The sequence below is a fragment of the Trichechus manatus genome, unplaced genomic scaffold (genome assembly GCF_000243295.1).
Source record: "Trichechus manatus latirostris isolate Lorelei unplaced genomic scaffold, TriManLat1.0 scaffold00046, whole genome shotgun sequence".
Taxonomy (NCBI): domain Eukaryota; kingdom Metazoa; phylum Chordata; class Mammalia; order Sirenia; family Trichechidae; genus Trichechus; species Trichechus manatus.
In genome coordinates, this window is record NW_004443982.1 from 7,545,490 (window position 1) to 7,571,916 (window position 26,427).

Sequence of the window (26,427 nt, forward strand, 5' to 3'; positions counted from 1 at the left end):
TTGCAGATGATATGATCTTATACACAGAAAACCCCAAAGAATCCACAAGAAAACTACTGGAACTAATAGAAGATTTCAGCAAAGTTTCAGGATACAAGACAAACACAAAAATCAGTTGGATTCCTTTACACAAATAAAGAGAACCTCGAAGAGAAAATCACCAAATCAATACCATTTACAATAGCCCCCAAGAAGATAAAATACTTAGGAATAAATCTAATCAGAGATGTAAAAGATACAATGAAAACTACAAGACACTCCTGCAAGAAACCAAAAGAGACTTGAATAAGTGGAAAAACATACCTTGCTTATGGATAGATAGACTCAACATTGTGAAAATACCAATTCTACCCAAGCGATCTACAGATACAATGCAATCCTGATCCAAATTCCACGGGCATTTTTTAATGAGATGGAGAAACAAATCACCAACTTCATATGGAAAGGGAAGAGGCCCCGGATAATTAAACCATTACTTAAGAAGAAAAAACGTGGGAGGCCTCACACTACTTGATTTTAGAACCTATTATACTGCCACGGTAGTCATAACAGCCTGGTACTAGTACAACAACAGATACATAGACCAATGGAACAGAATTGAGAATCTAGACAAAAATTCATCCACCTATGAGCAGCTGATATTTGACAAAGGCCCGAAGTCCATTATTGGGGAAAAGACAGTCTCTTTAACAAATGGTGCTGGCATAACTGGATATCCATCTGCAAAAAACTGAAACAAGACCCATACCTCACACTATGCACAAAAAACTAACTCAAAATGAATCAAACACTTAAATATAAAATCAAAAACGATAAAGATCATAGAAGAAAAAATAGGGACAACGGTAGGAGCCCTAATACATGGCATAAACACAATATGAACCATAAGTAACAATGAACAAGCACCAGATGAGAGACTGGATAACCGGGAGCTCCTAAAAATCAAACACTTATGTCCATCAAAGACTTCACCAAAAGAGTAAAAAGACAACCTACAGACTGGGAAAAATTTTTTGGCTACGACAAATCCAATCAGCGTCTAATCTCTAAAATCTACAAGATACTGTAAAACCTCAACAACAAAAAGACAAATGACTCCATTAAAAATGGGCAAAGTGTATGAACAGGCACTTTGCCAAAGAAGATATTCAGGCAGCTACCAGACACATGAGGAAATACTCACAATCATTAGCCATTAGAGAAATGCAGATCAAAACTACAATGAGGTATCACCTCTCCCCAACAAGGCTAACATTAATCCAAAAAAACACAAAACAATAAATGCTGGAGAGGTTGTGCAGAGACTGGAACACCTATACACTGTTGGTGGGAATGTAAAATGGTACAACCACTTTGGAAATCTATCTGGCGCTTCCTTAATAAGCTAGAAATAGAAGTACCATACAATCCATCTATCCCACTCCTTGGAATATATCCTAGAGAAATAAGAGCCATCACATGAGTAGATATATGCACACCCATGTTCATTGCAGCACTGTTCACAATAGCAAAAAGATGGAAACAACCTAGGTGCCCATCAACGGATAAACGGATAAACAAATTATGGTATATCCACACAATGGAATACTACTCACCGATAAAGAACAATGATGAAGCCATGAAACATCTTATAACACGGAGGAAGCTGGAGGTCATTATGATGAGTGAATTTGATCAGTCACAGAAGCACAAATATTGTATAAGACCACTATTACAAGAACTCAAGAAAAGGTTCAAACATAGAAGAAAGCATTCTTTGTTGGTTATGAGGGTGAGGAGGGAGGGGAATTGTTATTTACTAACTAGATAGTAGATAAGAATTATCTTAGGTGAAGGGAACGACAGCACACACTACAGGGGAAGGCAGCACAACTAGACTAAACCAAAGCTAAGAAGTTTCCTGAATACAGTCAAACACTTTGAGGAACAGAGGAGCAGGGTAGGGGTCTGGGAACCATGCTTTCAGGGGACATCTAGGTCAATTGGTATAACAAAGCTTAATAAGAAAATGTTCTGCATCCTACTTTGGTAAGTGGCGTCTGGGGTCTTAAAAGCTTGCAAGCGACCATCTAAGATGTATCAACTGGTCCCAACCACCTGGAGTAAAGGAGAATGAAGAACACCAAAGACCCAAGGAAAGTGTGACACCAAGAGACAGAAAGAGTCACATAAACCAGAGAGTTCATCAGCCTGAGACCAGAAGAACTAGATGGTGCCTGGCTACCACCAATGACTGCCCTGAAAGGGAACAAAACAGAGAGTCCCTGATAGAGCAGGAGAAAGGTGGGGTGCAGAACTCAAATTCTAGTAAGAAGACCAGACTTAATAGTCTGACTGAGACTGGAGGAACCCCAGAAAGCATGGCCCCTGGATTCTCTATCAGCCCAGTACTAAAACAATTTCCGAGACCAACTCTTCAGACAGGGATTGGACTGGACTGTGGGACATAAAATGATACTTGTGAGGAGTGTGCCTCTTAGGTCAAGCAGATACAAGAGACTAAATGGGCAGCTTCTGTCCGGATGTGAGATGGGAAGGCAGAGAGGGTTAGGAGCTGGTTGAATGGGCATGGGGAATCAGGGGTGAAAAGGGGGAATGTTCTGTCACAGTATGGGGAGAGCAATTAGAGTCACATAACAATGTATGTATAAACTTTTGTATGGGAAAAATTTTTTTAAAAAATTGAATTACATGAAATTGTGTCTATCTTCAAAAATTTAGATCAGCAGTGTCTAAAGAACTTTCTGTGATATTGAAATGTTTTATATCTGTGGTGTCCAATATAGTAGCCACTAGCCTCTGTAACATTGAACACTTGAAATGTGGCTAGTACTTTTAAGGAACTGAGTATATTTATTTAATTTTAATTAATTTAAATTTATATAAGTTATATAACTTAAATTTATATAATTATGGCTAGTGGCTACCATAATAATTGATACAGATTCTAGAGCATGTAGTAGCCTCACTCATCTACCTCTGTTATGACTTTGTTTTATGTTTCCACCTTCTCTGAGGACTTCCTCCCTTTCCCTCAGCACCATAAAACAATTATACCTGCTAATATGAGGCTTGAAACTAGCATGAAAATGTGTCCATTCTGTGTAGAACCACAATGGCATTAATTATAACTCCTGTGTAAAAAGTTTCATCCTAGGCACTCAACAAAGTTGCACATAAAGGGATTTATTATTTGACCAACACCAATTAGCTTGCTTACTTTGGACACAACATCAGAAAAGACCAATCACTAGAAAAGGACATCATGTTTGGTAGAGGGTCAGCCAAAATGAGGGAAACCCTCAGTGAAATGGATTGACACAATAGCCACAACAATGGATTCAAATGTACCAATGATCATGAAGATGGCACGGAACTGGGCAACATTTCCTTCTGTTATGCATAAGATCACCATGATATAGGCGCATCTATAGGCATACATATATAAATGCGTGTGTGTGCTGCATATATATTCATATGTATAATAAAGCACATGGGGCCACAGTTATGGATACTTCCTAGACATAACCAAACACCTCGTGGGATTTGAAGGCTTAGGACCATAGTCTTGTGGGACAACACAGTCAATTGGTGGAACATAGTTCATAAAGTTTATGTTCTACATCCTAGTTTGGTGAGTAGTGTTGGGGTCTTAAAAGATTGCAAACAGCCATCTAAGATACATTTATTGGTCTCTACTCGTCTGGAGCAAAAGAGAAAGAAGGAAACCAAAGACTCAAAGAAACTGGTCTACAAGACTAATAGCCTACACGAACCATGGCCTAATCTATCCTGAGACTAGAAGAATTAGATGGTGCCTGGCTTCCACTACTGACCATTCTGACCAGGGACACAATAGATGGTCCTAGATAGAATGGGAGAAAAATGTAGAACACAACTCAAATTCTTAACAAAGGCTAGACTTACTGAACCTATAGAGACTAGAGACTATTGCCCTGAGATACCCTTTAAACTATGTACTGAAACCTCACCCAGAGGTGTGTTTCAACTAAATAACAGATTGGTGCATGAAATAAACAGTATCACCTGCGAATACGGTTCTCCTTTAAAAAATCATCTATATGAGACCAAATGGTCAACAATTACTCTAAAGCAAAGATGATAGGGTAAGGGGACAGGAAAACCAGATTACTGGTAATGAAACATCCAGAATGGAATGAATGGGAATGTTAAGACATTGTGAAAAATGTAGTCAATGTCACTGAACAATTTGTGTAGTAATTGTTAAATGGGAATCTATTTTGCTATGTAAACTTTCACCGAAAACATGATAAAACATAATTGATAAAAAGATCATCATGAGTCAGAGCAGACTTGATGATAACTAACAACAACCAATTATTTACTATGTGCCAGGCACTAAGTGCTTTTAAATATGAACCCATTTAATATTTGTAACAATTCTATTAGGTATGTATTCTTATCATCCTCATTTCACAGATGAGGAAAACAGATTTAGAGAGGTCAAGTAAATTTCTCTACATGTCATAGTTAGGAAATGGCACAGAGATTGAAACTCAGGGATTCTGGCTCCAGAGTTCATCTAGTGATGGCTGCCAAGCTTCTGACTGTTCTAGATCAACCTAGTTCTCAGCAATCCTCGCCTTCTGAGTTCCCACAGCACTTGCCTCTGAACAGGTCACTTAGCACCGAGCAGGGGCTCTCTGCTATACTCCTTCAATGCCAGTCAAGAAAAACAACGGGAGGGAGCAGCACCCCTTGTGTAGATGAAGGTAACACAGGGGTAGGGGATCAACAGCAATGGGCAAGTAGAGCAAGAAGGAAAATCAGAAATCCCCAAGCCCCTCCACCCCATCCCCAGGAATATATTATCCCTCCAGGAAGAAGAAAAGACCTTAAGCTATACCTGACTTACTGTCCCTTGGAATTACACTTTAGCATCCCGCATTGAACCTCAGGACGCTATGATGACATTATCTCTATATTCTGCTCTGCTCTTCCCCATTTTCTTCCATTTTTACACTATGTTCTTGGAACCTGTTCTAATCACCCATACTTATTAAACTTAAATCCTGAAGATTCTAGGCCACCCCAGACTTAAGCTGCTCTCCAGTGAGACCAAAACAACAATCACAGTGAAGTCTCGTGAATCTGGGAGACTGTCAGGGGCCAATTCTTCTAAGCATAAAAGGGACAACAACAGTTTTGATGTGGAAGCTTTACCCTGACCCTGACAGGCGCTGTATGGAATGATCCCTAGAATAATCACAGACTTTGATCAAAACAACGAATCAGATATATTACAATGTTCATCCTCATGGAATCATGTTGCTGTTCAACTTCAGGAAAGAGACAAAAAAAAGTCAAATAATTACTGCAATGGTTGGTTAGAAAATGAAAACCAGTCTCAACCAATGACCCTTGATTATGCAGTGACATGCTCAATACTACTAACCGTTTTCCTCTGTTTTTCTTTAATCATTACTGCATTCCAAGGACCACATGCTAATTTGGAGCTCTTCAACTTTGGTTTTGTTTTCAGAGAATATGAGAGGAAAGAATTTAAAGAAATGTAGCTGACAGATAAACAATTGTCTGAAATATAGTCTTCAAGGGGAGAAAATCTGCCATATGTTACGCAACCTGGGAATAAATATTTGTTATTTGTAGTTTCAGTCAAGTCATCTTCGACGTATAGCAACTTTATCTAAAACAATGAAATGTTGCCTGGTCCTGCTCCATCTTCATGATCCTTGGTATGTTTGAGTCAGGGTTTCCAACCAGTTCCTTTAGGTATGAACTCCTGCTGAGAATTAACATTTCTAACAAGTTCCCAGGAAGTTATACATAAGAATCACCTGGGGATCTTGTTAAAATGCAGATTCTGATTCAGTATATCTGTGGTGGAAATGCAAATTCTCAGCAGGAAACTTGTTAGAAATGCAAATTTTCAGCAGGGGTTCAAATCAGATGAACTGGTTGGAAGCCCCGGTTTGAGTCCATTGCTGCAGATATTGTATCCATCCATCTCACTGAGGGTTTTCCAAATATCTAACATTCCAAAATATTCCTATATGGTGATTTTTTAAAAATTTGAGTGGACATAATGTAGGTATGTCCTAGTGCAGCTGAAATTTAGAGGAAAGAAAACGTATATAAATAAAAAGTGAACGTCTGAGACAGTGGTTGTCTGACTGAACCTACAACTTGCATTTTGTCTAATTTAATTTATTTGTCCTGCTCTTCCAGCAAGATAATACCCTGTTCGTTTTCCCGGTATTCTCCATTAGGTGTTGTATCTAAAGTGGGACAGAACAGTGGCGAATGTAAATTCACTATCTTTAATGCTTCCACAATGAGTCTGTGGGAAATATGAACCATAACCTGGTCTAGAAAAAGCCAAGCATGACTTGAACAGATTGGATGCATTAGTGATGGATGACGGGACAACTGGTCTCCAATTATGCCTGGTCCTACTCATTTGTGTTTGCACTGATTGTGACAAATATATTCTATAGTATTTGGTGGAAAGTACTTCATTTGCTTAGATCATTAAATAAATATGCAATATCTAATGAGGAATGTTTCTTTCTTATAAGATCCCTGTAGAAATTAAAATTCACTCGGTTCATTAACAATTTGTAATTTTATTTTGTTCTGGAAATAATGTAATGGCAACATCAAAGACAAAATTCTCTATTTCATTATGGCTTTTGGATGGTAAATGACAGCTTTTTCAAAGTGTACTATATGCACAAACAAAGCTCTAGTGATCATGAGCTGTGATAACGTGAACTTCTGGGTGTTTTTTTTTTAATCACAAATTGTCTTGGTGCGTTAGTAATATATCAATTGCAATTACAGTGGAAATGACACCTAACTTAAAATGAAGTGCTACTTCCTTTCCTTAAAAGATTTGAGTATGAAGAGAACACAGTGTTAAGTACTCTGAATTTTTATTCAGCCATGTGAGTTGCCTGCTTAATGTATGCCCACACAGCATTTTTAACTGTACTTTTCTCTATCACTTATGAATCATACGCTTCCTATTATTTAATATTTGCCTGATAATTATCGACTTTCATATAATTTCATGTGTTGAAAGAATTAATTTTTAAATTATAAAAGAATATTTATGCAATACTAACAATTAAAAAATAATACCCTGGTTTTATATGGCATAAAATTCTTGCATATATATCTACCTAATGTATATCTACTTGGATTACAGATGTGTTGAACTCAGTGTCCAAATTTGAACTCTATATTCACCGAAAACCTGCTCCTTCTTCTAAGTTCTCTATCTCAGTTAATAGCACCACCATTCACCCAGTTGCCCAAGCCAAAAACTGGGCACAATCTTAGATTTTTCCCTCTCCCCTCACTCCCTCATTCAGTTCATCACCAACTCTGATCAGTTCTACCTCCTTCATATCATTCAGCTGGACTCTCTTCCCTCCATCCCCATTGCCACTTTCTTATTCAAGCCAGTAGCATCTTATGCCTACACTATTGCACAAACTTCTTAACTAGCCTCTCTGCTTCTGGGGTTGTCCCAAGATTGCCCTTGAGTGTGTCTAAATTTCTCATCCTGGTCTACTGTTATGGATTGAATTGTGTACCCCAAAAATGTATGTCAACTTGGCTAGGCCATGATTCCCAGTATTGTGTGATTGTCCACCATTTTGTCATCTGATGTGATTTTCCTATGTGTTGTAAATCCTACCTCTATGATGTTAATAAGGTGGGATTAGTGGGAAGTTATGTTAATGAGGCAGGACTCAATCTACAAGATCAGCTTGTGTCTTAAGTCAATCTCTTTTGAGACATAAAAGAGAGAACTGAGCACAGAGACAGAAGGACCTCATACCACCATGAAAATAGTGCCAGGAGCAGAGTGCATCCTCTGGACCTGGGGTCCCTGCACTGAAAATCTCCTAGACCAGGGGAAGATTGATGACAAGGACTCTCCACCAGAGCTGACAGAGAGAGAAAGCCTTCCCCTGGAGCTGGCGCCCAGAATTCAGACTTATAGCTTACTAGGCTGTGAGACAATAAATTTCTGTTTGTTAAAGCGATCCACTTGTGGTATTTCTGTTATAGCAGCACTAGATGACTAAGACAGAATTTGGCACCATGAGTAGGGTCCTGCTCTAGCAGATACTTACAACGTGGAAGTGGTTTAGAAAGTGTGAATGGGTAGAGGCTGGAAGAATTTTAAAGTGCCCAGTAGAAAAAGCCTAGATTGCCTTGAAGAGACCGTTGGTGGAATTATGGACGTCAAAGACAATTCTGGTAAGGATTCAGAATGAAGTGAGGAGAGCTGTTACACTGAAGACAGCGCAGCAAGAAAAGGCAGCAGCAGAATGAGGACACCAGCACAAGACAGCTCTGGAGCCAACCCACGGAGAAAGAGAGCTGAGTGCCTTTGCACAGGAGGATTCCTGGTGGAGCAGGGTGTCTCTGGGCACTTACTGGTGGAGCTAGGCTTGCCAATCCACGGAGCAAGAGAGCTGAGTACCTTCTGGCCGAAGTTTACTGGCTGAGTTGCATGCCTACAGATGCATATTGGTGGAGCTAAAGAGCCTTGGAACACTTGCCCCAGCAGGGTACACATGGACCGTGAGGCCCAAGGGGCCTAGAGGCCAAGGAACCAGTAAGCAGAAGCTGAAGAGACAAGGAACACAGGAAGCAGAGCTGCCTCAGTTTCAAAGAGTGGGGCCACAACCCCTGTGGTCTCAAAGGGTGGAGTCGCCACTCAGGTGGAGAAAGTTGTTGTTGTTACGTGCTATCGACTTGGTTCCAACTCATAGCGACCCTATGTACAACAGAAAGCAACACTGCCCAGTCCTGTGCCATCCTCACAATCGTTGTTATACTTGAGCCCATCTCGTTGAGGGTCTTCCTCTTTTTCCATGACCCTCTACTTTGCCAAGCATGATATCCTTCTCCAGGGACTGACCTCTCCTGATAACATACCCAAAGTATGTGAGACGTAGTCTCGCCATCCTTGCTTCCAAGGAGCATTCTGGCTGTACTTCTTCCAAGACAGATTTGTTTGTTCTTTTGGCAGTTCATGGTGTATTCAATATTCTTCACCAACACCATAATTCAAAGGCATCAATTCTTCTTCAGTCTTCCTAGTCATCATCCAGCTTTTGCATGCATATGAGGCAACTGAAAACATCATGGCGTGGGTCAGATGCACCTTAGTCTTCAAGGTGACATCTTTGTGTTTTAACACTTTAAAGAGGTATTTTGCAGCAGATTTTCCCAGTGCAATGTGTCTTTTGATTTCTTGACTGCTGCTTCCATGGGTGTTGATTCTGGATCCAAGTAAAATGAAATCCTTGACAATGTCAATCTTTTCTCCACTTATCATGATGTTGTTCATTGGTCCAGTTGCGAGGGTTTTTGTTTTCTTTATGTTGACGTGTAATCCATACTGAAGGCTGTAGTCTTTGATTTTCATCAATAAGTGCTTCAAGTCCCCTTCACTTTCAGCAAGCAAGGTTGTGTCATCTGCGTATCATGGGTTGTTAATGAGTCTTCCTCCAATCCTGATGCCCCGTTCTTCTTCATATAGTCCAGGTTCTCGGATTATTTCCTCAGCATATAGATTGAATAAGTATGGTGGAAGGATACAACCCTAATGCACACCTTTCCTGACTTTAAACCATGCAGTATCCCCTTGTTCTGTTCGAATGACTGCCTCTTGATCTACTTACAAGTTCCTCATGAGCACAATTAAGTGTTCCGGAATTCCCATTCTTTGCAATGTTATCCATAATTTGTTATGATCCACACAGTCAAATACCTTTTCATAGTCAATCAAACACAGGTAAACGTCTTTCTGGTATTCTCTGCTTTCAGCCAGGAGCCATCTGACATCAGCAATGATATCCCTGGTTCCATGTCCTCTTCTGAATCCAGCTTGAATTTCTGGAAGTTCCCTGTCGATATACTGCTGCAGCTACTTTTGAATGATCTTCAGCAAAATTTTGCTTTCCTGTGATATTAAGGATATTGTTCATAATTTTCACATTTGGTTGGATCACCTTTCTTGGGAATAGGCATAAATATGGATCTCTTCCAGTCAGTTGGCCAGGTTGCTGTCTTCCAAATTTCTTGGCATACACAAGTGAGCACTTCCAGCACTGCATCCGTTTGTTGAAACTTCTCAATTGTTGTTCTGTCAATTCCTGGAGCCTTGTTTTTCGCCAATGCCTTCAGTGCAGCTTGGATTTCTTCCTTCAGTATCATGGGTTCCCAATCATATGCTACCTCCTGAAATGGTTGAACACTGATTCTTTTTGTTACAGTGACTCTGTGTATTCCTTCCATCTTCTTTTGGTGCTTCCTCTGTTGTTTAATATTTTTCCCCATAGAATCCTTCAATATTGCAACTTGAGGCTTGAATTTTTTCTTCAGTTCTTTCAGCATGAGAAATGCTGAGCGTGTTCTTCCCTTTTGGTTTTCTAACTCCAGGTCTTTGCACATGTCATTATAATACTTTACTTTGTCTTCTCCAGCTGCCCATTGAAATCTTCTGTTCAACTCTTTTACTTCACCATTTCTTCCATTTACTTTAGCTACTGGAAGTTCAAGTTTCAGAATCTCTTCTGACATCCATTTTGGTCTTTTCTTTCCTGTCTTTTTAATGACCTCTTGCTTTCTTCACGTATGATGCCCTTGATGTAATTCCACAACTCGTCTGGTCTTCGGTCATTAGTGTTCAAAGTGTCAAATCTATTCTTGAGATGGTCTCTAAATTCAGGTGGGATATACTCAAGGTCGTACTTTGGCTCTTGTGGACTTGTTCTAATTTTCTTCAGTTTCAACTTGAACTTGCATATGAGCACTTGATGGTCTGTCCCGCAGTTGGCCTCTGGCCTTGTTCTGACTGATGATATTGACCTTTTCCATCGTCTCTTTCCACAGATGTAGTCGATTTGATTCCTGTGTATTCCATCTGGTGAGGCCCACGTGTATAGTTGCTGTTTATTCCGGTGAAAAAAGGTGCTTGCAATGAAGAAACCATTGGTCTTGCAAAATTCTATCATGTGATGACTGACATCATTTCTATCACCAAAGCCGTATTTTCCAACTACCAATCCTTCTTCTTTCTTTCCAACTTTCGCATTCCAATCACCAGTCATTATCAATGCATCCTGATTGCATAATCAATCAATTTCAGACTGCAGAAGTTGGTAAAAATCTTCTATTTCTTCATCTTTGGCCTTAGCAGTTGGTGCGTGTCTTAGTCATCTAGTGCTGCTATAACAGAAATACCACAAGTGGATGGCTTTAACAAAGAGACATTTATTTCCTCCCAGTAAAGTAGGCTAAAAGTCTAAATTCAGGGCCTCAGCTCCAGTGGAAAGCTTTCTCTCTCTGTCGGCCTTCTTATCAATCTTCCCCTGGACTAGGAGCTTCTCCGTGCATGGACCCTGGGTCCAAAGGACACACTCTGCTCCCGGTGCTGCTTTCTTGGTGGTATGAGGTCCCCCTGTTTCTCTACTCACTTCTCTCTTTTATATCTCAAGAGATAGTCTCAAGACACAATCCAATCTGGTAGACTGTCCTGCCTCACTAACACAGCTCCCATGCATCCTCCCTCATTAACATCATAGAGGCAGGATTTACAACATTTAGGAAAATCACACAATGCTGGGGAATCATGGCCCAGCCAAACTGATACACATATTTTTGGGGGGACATAATCCATGACAGTGCATAAATTTGAAAAACAGTGATATTAACTGGTCTTCCTTGTAGGCATATGGATATTATCCTATCACTGACAGCGTTGTACTTCAGTATAGATCTTGAAGTGTTCTTTTTGACAATGAATGCGATACCATTCCTCTTCAATTTGTCATTCCCAGCATAGTAGGCCATATGACTATCTGATTCAAAATGGCCAATACCAGTCCATTTCAGCTCACTAATGCCTAGGATATTGATGTTTATACATTCTATTTCATTTTTGACGATTTACAATTTTCCTAGATTCATACTCCATACATTCCACGTTCCGATTATTAGTGGATGTTTGCAGCTGTTTCTTCTCATTTTGAGTCGTGCCACATCAGCAAATAAAGGTCCCAAAGGCTTGACTCCATCCATGTCATTAAGGTTAAGTCTACTTTGAGGTGGCAGCTCTTCCCTAGTCGTCTTTTGCGTGCCTTCCAACATGAGGGGCTCATCTTCTGGCACTATATCAGACAATGTTCCGCTGCTATTCTTCAGGTTTTCACTGGCTAATTCTTTTCAGCAGCAGACCATCAGGTCCTTCTTCCTAGTCTGTCTTAGTCTGGAAGCTCAGCTGAAACCTGTCCTCCATGGATGACCCTGCTGGTATTTGAATACTGGTGGTGTAGCTTCCAGCATCACAGCAACACGCAAGCCCCCACAGTACAACAAACTGACAGACGCGTTAGGGCAGACGGAGAATGGGCCTGCCCAAATTTGAGGGAGCAGAGTTGCTCTTCCAGTGTGCCTAGAAGGCAGAGCTGAAGCCAAGGACCGAGGGGACTCCACTCAGAATCTGGAGAGTGTGGTCAACACCAAGAGTCTGAAGGGCAGGGCCATTGCTTAAATTGGCTCAGAGAACAGAAGATTATTTTCAAGAGTTGAGAGCTAATGTAAGGTGTTCTGCTGACTTGCTTAGTGCCTGTTATCCCTTCTTTCCCTCCAGTATCTCCCATTTGTAATGGAAATGTCTAGCTTGTGCCTGTTCCACCATTGTACTTTGGAAGTGGATAACTTGTATTCTAGATTTCACAGACGAAAAGGAATGTTTTAATTATGGACTTGAAGTTTGTAAAAACGGCATGGGGGGCGGTGTCTGACCTCCTCTAACTTCACAAGGGGAAAGGAGAATCAAGACCAACAGCCAAAGGCTGATTTCCATGAGTCAGAGGTTAGACACGCCTTCTCTCTCTGCTATCTTTACCAATTCTGACACCCACAGTCCCCCCCACAGCACTCTCTACTTCTCTGCTGGGTTTGATTATTCATTGCAATGTTCACACAGAACTCACAGACCACACTCACGGTTATGGGGCTTATTAGGGAAGTTAGCAGTTACAATTCAGGCTCAAGAACACTCAGTATACAATTCTTACATCATGACAGCCTCTCCTCAGCTGTTCTTGCAGGCACGCCTCTCCCTGGCCCTCGGCATCTGCCCAGAGGCACTCAACTTTCTCTCTCGTGGGCTAGGAAGCCCACCACGCCATCTCCTGTGGGTCTCTCCTGCCGGTCTCTCCTGACTTGGTGGTGGTGGGCTCTTCCTCTCTGCGAAATGGCTCTCTTTTAAGGCAAAACTGACCAATCTCCTTGGTGGGTCACAATTAGGCTATCACACAGTCCCGCCCAATCACCTTGGTGGGAGTTACAAGACCATGGCTATAAAGGCCACACAAAAGTAATTAATCATAGTGCAGAGTTGAATCAAGACTTTTGCTATGATATGATGAGGTGAATTTGTTTTACATTTGGCAAAGACATGAGGTTTTGGGGCCAAAGGGTAGAATGTTATGGATTGAATTGTGTCCCCAAGAAATGTGTGTCAACTTGGCTAGACCATGATTCCAAGTATTGTGTGATTGTCCACCATTTTGTCATCTGATGTGATTTTCCTGTGTGTTGTAAATCCTACCTCTATGATGTAAATGAGGCAGGATTAGAGGCAGTTATCTTAATGAGACAGGACTCAACCTAGAAGATTAGGTTGTATCTTGAGTCAATCTCTTTCGAGATGCAAAAGAGAGAAGCAAGCACAGAGACAGGGGGACCTCATACCACCAAGAAAGTAGTGCCAGGAGCAGAGTGCATCCTTTGGACCTGGAGTCCCGGCACTGAAAATCTCCTAGACCAGGGGAAGATTAATAACAAGGACCTTCCTCCAGAGCCAACAGAGAGAGAAAGCCTTCCCTTGGAGCTGGTGCTCTGAATTTGGACTTCTAGCCTCCTAGACTGTGAGAGAATAAAATTCTGTTTGTTAAAGCCATCCACTTGTGGTATTTCTGTTATAGCAACACTAGATGACTAAGGCATCCACCAAGTCGAGACCTCGCCCCTTGTCCTCTTCAATCATTTTTCTCACTTCTCCTTTCTCTGCCTGACATCCTGAGTTCATCCTCCCCACTTCACTTCCCCTTACTCCTACTCTTCTTTCACACTCCTGCTGAAGTGAACCCTCCTCTTGGAAGCCATCACTCTCTCCCGTGGTTCCCCCATCCTAGCTACCTCCCTCCCTCCTTTGCACACAGGTAGCAGTGGTTACTGTAATTGCAGAATCACATTGCCTGACTCACCATCTAAATCGTGAGTGCTGTCAGGGGTGAGAGTGAGTCTTTTTCAAGTTTGTGTTTCCAGGGCCTAGCACATCTGTTCTCACTTATTAGCAAGTGTGCAATAAACAATTGCTTCATGAATGAGTGAATACCCAGTATACTTCATACATAATATTCTCCATTTGTTTCCTTTGGGTAAGTGACAACTTGTTCTAAAGTTAAGGCAAGGCTGGCAGGACAATTGATGCTTGGTGCTTGTTGGGAGACAATTCTCAATGGCTCTTTTTGTTTCTGCACGTCTTCAAAGCAGAGGCACCGACTGCCTTTTTTCCAGACCATCTTTTCAAGTATGTTTGTGTAAAGAACAGCTCTAGAAGATATAGTGTCTCCCTCTGGAGCAAAGGACAAATTTATTTACTGTCCCATTATAATAAGGATAATGTTTCCCTCTAAGGCAAAGGTCAGGAAAAGTTTCGGCTTCCCTAAGCTCAGAGTCCCTCTCCTGTAATGCAACCCATGTATGTGCAGGTGTCACCTGGCCCTCTTCGTGTTGCCCTGTGAGAACTGGAACTTGGGCAACCAGTGCAAATGCTGATATTCTGGCTATGGCTATTGCTGTAAGTAATAAACTGTCCTTTGTCTCTGGCCTTGGAGTCTCATGTCTTCATCCAGCATCCATGAAACTGGGCCAAGCTAACTTGTTAGGCTGCAAGTAGGGTAAAATCTCAAACCTATCACAGTTTTTGAAAGTGTTTACTTAGGAGAATATAGCTTATAGACACATTTGTAGCCAGAGGTTATCAAGAGTACCAGCAAAGGTAGGAACAACGTTACATGTCATGGTACTGGTGGCATCTGGGTTGTCTGATGATATGGAAAAAAAAAGAGATTGCCCAATTAACTTCACAAAATACCTTCCTCAGAGGCTAGACAGGTGACATAATTAAGTGATACAGGCTCAGTTGGAACCATCTACACAGCTCTGGCCAATTGATTCCCCAATAGAATGAGGACCAGTCATTAAATATGGATTTTTGTATGAAATCTCTGATTAATGAATGTTGAGAACTATTTCACTTCTTTAATAACTCTTTTTACGTTAAGCTAAACAAAAACTCATCGCCATCAGCTACCTCTGCATTAGGACAAGCTGAAAATAGCCCAGGTCTTGTGGGACATTTCACCACAGGAGCCAAAGAAATTGAGGGTTATATACAGCCATCGGAGCCCTGGTGGTGCAGTGGTTAAGAGCTCAGCTGCTAACCAAAAGGTCAGCAGTTCGAATCCACCAGCCACTCCTTGGAAACCCTATGAGGCAGTTCTACTCTGTCCTATAGGGTCACTATGAGTCAGAATCTACTCGATGGCAACCTTTATTTTTTTTTCAATATATCTTCCATTCAAGCCAAGGTATATCAGGAAATTCATCCCAACTCCCTATCTCCATGATAAGGATATTCATCGTTTTCTTTCCTCTTCCACATATGGGCTTTTGTTGCCTGACTCCCTTTGCTCATCTTTCTCTAACTACAGATTGCATTTGTGTTTATTTAAACCCAATTTTACCCATGTTAACTCATAGTGCTATCAAAAGAATCATAAGACAGAATCATAAATAATGCTGTGTATCAAGCACTGTATCAAGCAATTTGTATGCACTATTTAAATTAATCTCATAGCAACTGTTTTGGGATATTGTCCCATTTTACAGTTGAGAGAAAAGATAGTTGGAAGGGAGGCTAAAGCGTGAATACTGTAAGAAATGCCCCACAGAGCAGCAACATGTCCATTTCTGGAGCCATCTATCCTCTTGTGCCCCAGCTCCTGCTGTTCCCTGCACATCACTCTGTTCACAATCTGAGTATATTCATTGGTTTTCTAACAACCACTAGTCTGTAATATCTCAGAACAAACAAAGTTGTTGTAGTTATTTCTAGCAATATGCAAAACCCTTGAACACCCCAGTTTATGTAGTCTCATTGTCTCATCATGGCCAGAAGTTAAGAGCCACTGCTATGGGCTTCTCTGTCCTCAATTTCCCCAGGGCTCTATGATTCTGTCTCCACAAGGCATCAAATCATAGATTTAGCTCAATCCACATTATTTACTGAACAATTATTACACACAAAACAGGAAACCATAGTGTTTCCTGAGGGAAGCTCACATCTTTGGCCGGGGGGAGGCTTTGACCCTGCTTTCTTGGGTTCTAGATCAAGCCATGGGAGAAGAGCCCAAGCCACGGCTGGGAGAAGATCACAGATTGCCCTGTGGAGTATGCTAGAGATATTGGATTGGAGAGAAAAATAAATTCCAATAACTTTGCAGACCAGGCTCAGCTCATATTAATGAAAGTCTCCTATGTTTGGTAGGCATTGGCCAAATGGAGTTAGAGCTAGGAATTCCAGCTTCCAATGTGCTTGTACACATAAGGGTCATTAGGTAATAAGTGTACATAAAATATATTTTAATACTCGCAGTTTATTCGCATCACCTACTCTTCAAAGTTATCTAAAAATATTTTGTTAACTCTTTCAACATACCTAAAACAAACAAACAGAAAAACCCACTGCTGTCTAGTAGATTCTGACTTATAGCTATCCCATAGGGTTTCCAAGGCTGTAAATCTCTATGGAAGCAGACTGCCGCATTTTTCTCCTGCGGAGCTGCTGGTGGTTCCAAACTGCCAACCTTTTGGTTAGCAGTTGATTGCTTTAATCACTGCGCCACCAGGGCTCCTTTAATCACACAAGTGGAGGGGTTGAGGCATATGACGATAATGAAACATGTTCAAGTCTACTTTTTATTCAGTAGTGTATCAAGGGATGATATTTAAGCTTCCTTCCTAGTATTTAGAACACACTGAGTAGAAAAACAGGGGTCTTGGGGGTAGCCAGAATTGGTGGAATTAAAAATTTGAGACAATGTTGCTGTGTTAAAATCTCATGCTCCAAATATCTGATATTATTCTTTTATGTAACTTTATTTTTCCAGAAGACCCCTAAATTCAAATATTCTTTCCTAGTATCAGAATATGAATAATTGTTTCAAACAAGTTTTTATGTTAATTCAGTTATAATACCAAAGGACTTGTCAAAGCGTCTGGACTTACATGTAGTCCTTGCTTTCTAAACCATGCAGAGCAATCATAATAATTAATAGGAAAAATGACAATTATTCTAGGACCTTTAGAAATTTTTGTCAAAATATTACAATTTATCTTACTGTCAGCTGTAAGTGTAGGGAGAAATGAAAACTAGTAATATTAATATTTATTTAGTGCACTGTAATTTAAAATATTAGAAACATTGAGAATTAAAGTGGTTGATTTCTTTGTTACAAAAACTTATCAAGAGTAGTTTGAACAGTGCTTGCCTCCTTCTTCTTGTCGTATCACTTAGTGTACAGAGCAAGCACCTTTTCTATACATTGGCAAATTGTCATACTCCTTTCTAAGTTTGTATCAACTTCCAAAATTTTGTCCTCTATATTTTCATTGCAGTGAAATATCTTCGTGAGTTCCTTTAATGTAAAGTGTTTTTGCTGACGTCACTTCCTCTGGAACATCTTCATCCTTTTCATCACAACCACTTTCCTCATTTACGTTGATAAAGTCACCTTCACTAAGTTCCTCTGGCTGTATGTCTAGAGCCTCTTGAATGGTGGCAGTGCCAGTCCTCCCACAGTCAGAGATTTCTTCTATAAATCCATTTATGTTCTATCCAAATTTAACTTTTGGTATTATCACCTTTTTTTTTTTTTTGGCTGCATTTTCATCTTTGTTGGCCAATTTCCTTTTACTATTATCCATTTTGGTAAAATGTGGGTTTATCAAGGAAGACAAGGAAGCAACACAACTAAACACTTTGCTGTCTATGCATGAACTGAATAACAGACATCCAGTGACCACTCACTGACGGACTTTAAAAGAAGTGATATGATTGGTCACTGATTGTGATGTGCCTCTGTTATTTCTGTAGTGATTCGTGGAATGAAGAGCTAGCAGTGAAGTTTGTACTTTACGTAATTACTCACAGTTAATATATCATGGTAACTGAAATTTGAATCATGTTATTTGAGGCTGGTACTAACTAATATTTGTGTATATCAAAACCATGCAAAGCAAGGACTACCTGTGTAGCAAAACCATGAGATTCCATAGCATCTCCCTCACAACTCTGAGTAAATGAGTGTTTTCCCAGGGTTAGTATCAGAGTTTAATTTGTACAAATAACCTGGCAATCATGGGATAACACAAATGTCCCAAAACTCTTTTTTATACAAGTACTCCTCCACACTATGGTTGAAAGAAGATAGTTTGGGGTTCTGACCAAAGCCCTTTGATACGTGAGATTGAACACTCATGGGGGAGAGCAAAGTGCCAGGCTCAAAGCTGTGCTCCTGAAAGGATGAAAGTTCACCTGAGGCAAGTATCTGGTGGTACGTGCGACCTGCAGAAGACCCCTGAGAAGACAGCTAGGCCTCAGTCACTGCCTTGAATTTGAATAGTTTTCTTGCACGCTCTTCACAGCATTATATTCACCAACTAATAGCAGCTGCTTGCTAAGAATATTATTGAGAAAGAAACTATGCACTTCCCAACAACTGAGGGATCTGAGGCTGTTCCAAGAAGAGAGAGAAGCACCAAGAGACACTGCCGAGAGAAACAGTAGAAAAATCATCCAAGAGGAGTCTGTTTTGTGTTTCTTTGGCTGCTATTTACTAGCCTACATCATATTTTATAAATCCCACAAAGCAATTACTTACTCTACTCTTTAATGCAACAATTAATTCCTGAATTACCAGCTCTGGTCTACACTATGCAAGGTGCTAGGATAAGATGGTGAAGGTTACAGACCTCTCATGAAGGTGACCATCAAATGACTAATGACACAGCTGATCATTTAATTATAATCAAGATATCAAGATAAGTGCCACAAAGGAGATTCACATGGTGACACGACAATGTGTAAGGAGGGAGGAATGTCTGGGGAAGGCTTTCTTAAGGAAGTGACATTTGAGCTGAACTTTGAATGAAAGGCAGGTTGGATTTCCTAAAGTCCTGACATGTCTTCTCAAACTTTGAAGATTTATGACATTTACATAGAAAATGTCATTTTTCCTATTCATTTTCCAGGCTAAAAAAACAAAAGCAAAAAAACTCCTCCTTTAGATATTATGGATTTATATCATTTTTACTAAGCACACCTGTTTAAGCCAGCTTGGAAAGCTTTGGACATCATTTAGGGGGTGATCCAGCACTTGTCTTTGTTCAAGGACCTGCCCTGATCTATCTGCCTTGGCCCATTCCGTGACTCTCACCCTGTCCTATCCATTTTCCCTACTCTGGCCTTGCCTTACCCCATGGATGTAGCATATACTGCTGACCACCTGGTTGCAAATTTAGCTCTTCTGAGCAACTCTGATTCTATAGACCTCCTACCTTGATGTTGCATCCACAGGCATTGCTGCTCCCCCCGCCCCAGTTGATTACAGTCACGCTGGTAGGATACAGACAATTTTGTTAAATGCATACAATAAGACCTCCATGCTGCTCTATTCTATTCCTACTAAAATGTTAAATCCACAAAGGCAGACTCAATGCTCCCTTGCCCCAGGCAGTACTGCTGGCATAGTCATTAAGAATTGGTCTATCTCCCCTACCCCTCGGCAAGAGGTGTGGGCATATCTCTGAGATGTGTGCTCTACACTGTCTCCTTCAAGTCCCCAGTGAGACTGAACCTCAATTGCCCACAGTGATAACCTGCTTGATACTGCATACTTTATTGGCTGCCTTCCCTTTCCTGTCTCACCTCCCCCACTTCTTTGCCAGTGTTTCCTGAGATCATTTCTCAGATAAATTACTTGCACTGGAATCTTTGTCCCAGAATCTGCTTCTAGAAGAACCCAAACTAAGCCAGCTACTTGTGAGTGCTATCTGCCAGGCAATGTGCTAAGTATTTTACATGTCTCATCTCAATTAATCTTCAAGACAACTTTAGGAGGCATTTACTATATTTTTCCGTATCTTACAGATAAGAAATTGAGACCCTGAGAATAAGTAACTGACCCAAGATCACATAGCAAGTTATTGGTAAAGCCAGGTTTCCAAATCAGGCAGTCAGACTCTAAAACTGCATCCTTAACCATGACCTAAAGTTTTAAGTTTTATAAACATAGTTTTTTCAGCAATCAAGTGGCTATATTAACTTAAACTGAGCTCACTACGTACCACTGTGAAGGTCACTTGCATTCATGAATGCTCTCAGAATGACTTGCAATTAAGTCCTCAATTGTTTACGTATAAAATATTTTGGGGTAGTCATTACCCTAATGGGGAGGGGTATACCTAAGCAAACTTTTGCCCAGAGTTTATCCTAATTTTCACAAAATCTTAATAGAGTCCAAATGAGTGAAGTCTGACTGTATTTTGAAATGTATAAAAGTTCACACATGTAAAATCTAGAATACGAGTGTAAACCTTACCTCATATATGAAGATGGGGTAAACAAAAGGTGGTTAAAAGAAAAAGAAAATTTTTCTATCTGAAAGACAGAAAATAAAGAGCAAGCAGTGGGGGCTAAAAATCCAAGAGACAAGTGAAGAAGTTCTGAATTGTAACTCCCAGGGTTTTAAGTGTTAAGATGAGTTTTCTTCATGTGAAACAAAAGGAAAATCAGTTAATGCAACTGAAGATGCAGTGTTATGAAGCTGAAGAGAAAGCAAGCTGACAGCTTGATTGGCATATTGAAGGAGAGGAGGAGAATGAATGGAAAGTTTATCAGACAAAGTTTACAGATGCCTTTTTAACCTCATAAATGAACAGAAGTGGGGATGGGAAAAAGGATGCTTTCATCCTTAAAATAAATGGCTAACAATTATAGGCCTTGATTGTCTGGGAATAGGGAGAATTTGTCCAACTGATATAAAATCTCATTGACGCATTTAAGGCACATCAATCTCATTGATGAATTTTAAGAGACAAAATTATGGGATTAAAATACCTATAAAAGGAGAATAGAGAATTAATGTCTAATGACCCTGAGGTATCCAGCAAGGCCAAGGTACTTTGTGGCCCTGTTTAGGTTCAACAGAAACACGAATAACTGAGCCCGAAGAATCACAGATGCAAGAGTGCAGTATTTGAGGATTTTGTCTTCCCCCCATCCCTTACCAGAATGTTCCTTAGAAGAGAGGATAGTGAGACTTCAGTTCGCTTACTTTGGGCATGTCATCAGTAAAGACCAATTGCTAGAAAAGGACATCATGCTTTGTAAAGTAAAAGGTCAACAATGAACTCAAGCAGACCAACGATCATGTAGGATCGGGCAACGTTCCATTTTGTTATACATAGGGTCACCAGCCATGAGTGGAAGCTAACTGTCTTAGTTATCTAGTGCTGTTATAACAGAAATACCACAAGTGGATGGCTTTAACAAAGAGAAATTCATTCTCTCACAATCTAGGAGGCTAGAAGTCTGAATTCAGGGCGCCAGCTCCAGGGGAAGGCTTTCTGTCTCTGTTGGCTCTGGGCGAAGATCCTTGTCATCAATCTTCCTCGGTCAAGGAGCTTCTCAGCGCAGGGACCCTGGGTCCAAAGGACGCACTACTCTCCTGGCCCTTGTTTCTTGGTGGGATAAGGCCCCCTGTCTCTCTGCTGCCTTCTGTCTTTTATATCTCAAAAAAGATTGATTTAAGACACAACCTAATCTTGTAGATTGAGTCCTGCCTCATTAACATAACTTCTACTAATCCCACTTGATTAACATTATAGAGGTAGGATTTACAACACAAAGGAAAATCATATCAGATGACAAAATGGTGGACAATCACATAATACTAGGAATCATGGACTAGCCAAGTTGACACACATTTTTGGGGGGACACAATTCAGTCAATAACACTAACTCAACCCGAAACTAACAACAACCATCTCTTACTTTCCATTTGGAGCCCTGATCAATATATTGGCTAAGTCAGCTCTCAAGCACACCCATTCCTTCCTCATTTCATGGCTTGTTGTTTATTCTCTAAAGAAATGCTTAGATGGACAATATATCTAGTGAACTCTACCACTTGGCCCCTTTCCTCCCCCAAGTAGACAGCCTCAGGGTTCAGAATCCATCCTCAGTCCTTGATTTGTTCCTGAGGGCTGGGCTGTAAACAGAAGAGTACCAGAGAGGTGGCTTGAGGTGTTAGGGGCACAGGACTACTCTCCAAGTACTGGAAGGGCTCTCCCAGACAGAACAGTGACTGGAAAGTCATAGGACCTGATGATTTTGGACCGGCCTGCTTTGAGGTAACAGCTGGTAACTTCAAGGTCAGACCAGGGCCCCATTGTGATGAGCTTCCATGTGCACGATGAGATGTTTTTCTTGACTGCCAGTGGGTTACACACCCATTCTTTGCTGTATCTCAGGGTACTGTTGGACACAGATTGTTCTAAAGTAGGATTGTCTTTAGAAGTAAGCAGAATAAGTGGGTGCCCACTTTCTGAAAGACACTCTGAGAGGGCTCCCCGTCTCTATCCACCAATCAAAATATCTATCCCACCCTCCTATCAGTGCAGGAATAAATTGGAATAAATGAAATTTCCTAAGAAGTTTTTTTGTATTGTTCTTTTTTTTTTTTTTTAACAATTATGTCCCAGTAGTCCCAGAAGGCTGAGGAAAAGCTTTGACTTCTGCTCCTGTCTCTTCTAGCCTTCTGAAAGACATACGACTGAAGGAGGACCAGTGACCTTTTAGACTCACCAGAAGAGTGAAGGACAGACAGAAAAAGATGAGAGTCATCCAATAAAATATAGCTAATTCCTGTGCATTAAGATAATATGGTAAAATTTTTAATAAAAAGTTTTCACTAAAGTGGAGGTGATTTCCTGATATACAAACAGTTGCTCCCCCCACTTGGAACTCTTCTTCCCTCCACCTACACTCATTGCTAGAAAGTGCCCACTGTCAGTCATCAGGAGGCTCCTCACCATCAATGCTTAAATTACATATTGGCAAAGATATTCCATTTATGCAGAAAAAGACATTATCCAAATACCTTATGCCTTATCTTACACCTCTTTTACACAAGCACAAGGGCTAAACAATAGCCACAAAAGTGATGAGTTTTGGTATTTCCTGAGTTCCTTTAGGTTCCACTTGGAACCAAATTTAATTACAGTTTTAATAATCATTTCTGGTTGTTACTTTGATCTCAGTGCCAGGCAGTGAGAAGTTCTGTGAGATAGGGTGATCATATATCCCAATTTGCCAGCAACGGTGCTGGTTTATGACTATTGCCCTTAATTATAACTTAGTTATGGCATTAGTTATGACTGTTGTTTAATTTATTAACGACACCTCTTTCACTCTCAAAAGTATCCCAGTTTGGATGATAAATTGTACGTTCACCCTATAAATAGAAGGCATTTGGGACAGCTTAGTGCTAATTTAGTCTCATTGATTAAACAGTTCCATCATATTCCTCTGTGTGTTTTTGAGACCAGATCAGAACTTCAGCATAGTTGGTGTTTCTGGGTGCCAAGGTAAACATCTAAAAAGGATGTCCTTTTTGGAGTAGTCTCCACTATGCCACTTCAAGCACTAATGGAAATTTCTGTGTACTTGATTTTAAATAACTAATCTCTCAGTCTGCTCCAAAAGTTTATTCCTGGAAACAATGTTTTTTTAACCATCATTTTAATGTAAATTCAAGACATCGAGCCTTTTCTTTCAACTTAATTTTTAAAATAAAAGTTGTTTTTCCTTGAAGACCTAAAGGCCTTGAGCTCTATGAAGTTTCAGCATTTACCTCCATGTTTTTTACTCTATACAGCAGCAGGTTTCTTTTATCACTGACTTATGTCAGTCAGTTTGTCCGATGTTCATTGGAGCCCAAGTTGCTGCTTAAGGCTATTCATTTAGTGTAGCTATTTCATTGCACCCAAATGTGAGGCTGAACAATCCTCATTCCTTTGATGCCCTTTTGGAATCATCTTCGATTCATTGCTATGGGACCTTTGCCCACTTAAAAATCCATCCTCTAATCTGCAGCCACAGGGTGAAATAAATAAAAAAGAATAACAGTTACTTTTCATAGCCTAGGAGCCCTGGTGGCACAGTGGTTAAAGTGCTTGGCTGCTAACCAAAAGGGGGGCAGTTCAAACCCACCAGCGTGGGTGGTTCAAACCCACCAGCCACTCTTCTGGAGAAAGACGTAGCAGTCTGCTTCTGTAAAGATTACAGTCTTAGAAACCCTATGGGGCAGTGCTGCTGTGTCCTATAGGGTCGCTTAGTCGGAAACGACTTGATAGCAATGGGTTTGGTTTAGTTTTCATAGCCAGACAGATGCTGGAACTGCTAGGGGGCACCTAGCTGAGAGGAGAAAGTTCGTGGTTTTCTAAGCCCCAGAGAAGGTTGTGGAATGAGGCCTTCTTGCCCTTCTTTTCTTTCCCCCCCCCCTTCCCTTTATTTTCCCCTGCTCACAACTTCTTGTCCTCTGTTCTTCTCCTTCCTGCCTAGTGAATTTGAGGGAATTCAGGACTGATTAAGGAAAAAGATATGGCCACAAAATAGCAGCATTACATAACAAGCTATTTATTGGGGCTGACCACTGACAGCCAGCATGCAGGGGGTGGTCCCCCACAACAGGAGATCTTCCAGAAGGGAAGGCGGGTATCAAAGCTCCTGGAGAAGGGAGGAAGGGAGGGAGATTTATGTGCTTCTTCCCGAGGTCCTCCTGCAGCAAGGTGGGAGTCTCTGGGTCAGAGAGCTCTGAAGGACAGCAGCATCCTAGGGTCTTTATGACTACAGGATTTTATCTTATCTAGGAGTAGCAGATGTTGGGTGCGGTTTTGTTGGGTAAGTAAAGCAGGCAGGCTCTAAGAGGATTAAAAACTGATTATTTGGGTTTTTTTTAAACAATTGTGTACAAATTTGAGTTTGGTGCCAGCGTGCTATTATTTTTTTTTTTAGGGTGTTGGGGGCTAATGGGCCTCAATAGGAGGCCTGGTGGTACAACGGTTAAGCACTCAGCTGCTAACCGAAAAATCAGTGATTCAAACTCCGCTGAGAAAAGACCTGGTGATCTGCTCCCATAAATATTACAGCCCAGGAAACCCTATGGGGCAATTCTACTCTATCCTGTAGGGTCACAATGAGTTGGAATTGACTCGATGGCACACAACAACAACAGTGGGCCTCAACTTGCTGTGAAGAGGTAAACAAATTGGGGCCAATACACAGAAGCCATCTTTGGCTCGTTTATATTATATAACATCTTTATTTCTCCTTTCTTTTCTACTGTTTTTTCTTCTATCCCTCCTTGTTTTTCCCCCTCTTTCCCAGCCCTGCCTCTGGTCCTATCATTGGCTCCATCTTGCACTGAATCTCAAAATCTCTCATTTTTCTAATCTCTGAGACTCTGACAAACACTAGGAACCCTCTCCCTGGAGTAGAGCACAGATGTGCAAATTGAATTTACAACTTCTGGGAGTTGATGCCTAAAGCTTTCCAGGTTAAGAACTTCTGGAATAAATGTACTTGTGATTCATTTCTTTTTATATATCAACTGATAAAGAGGTTTCAGGGAACTACCTTAAAAAGACAAAAACCACTTCAGTGAAGTTTGGCTAGTAGGTCTTTGGCAGAAATGTTAAAAAATCATACTGGATCACTAAAGCAAGCAGGGAGCTTTGGAAAGCATACGAGGCCCAGAGCAATTTCAAATGTCCACACACTCATAAAGTTGGTTGTTAGCCAATGTTGAAAACAGAGACACAGCATCATCTACCTGATGGCATCTACAGCTACATCTACAACTATCATTAGCAGTAGCTATAGGCGACATGTTTTGTATACTATAAATCCTGAAAGCATTATAGACTAGCAAGAAGTGGCATTAAAATGAAAGTAGTTGGTCAATAAAAGTAATGTCACAGAGTGATTCTTTTCATAAATGAATATTCTGAACATTGAAAAATAATTCTAGTCTATTACTTAGGAATTATTTTTATTTTAAACACACACACACACCACCTTCTTTTAGCCCCTCTTCTTTCCAAAATAAATTTAAAAACTCCTTCCCCGAGGTGCTGTCCTATCTACAGGAAAAAGTTCTACTTTGTATATTTGTCATCTTTCCCCCAAATCCCCTG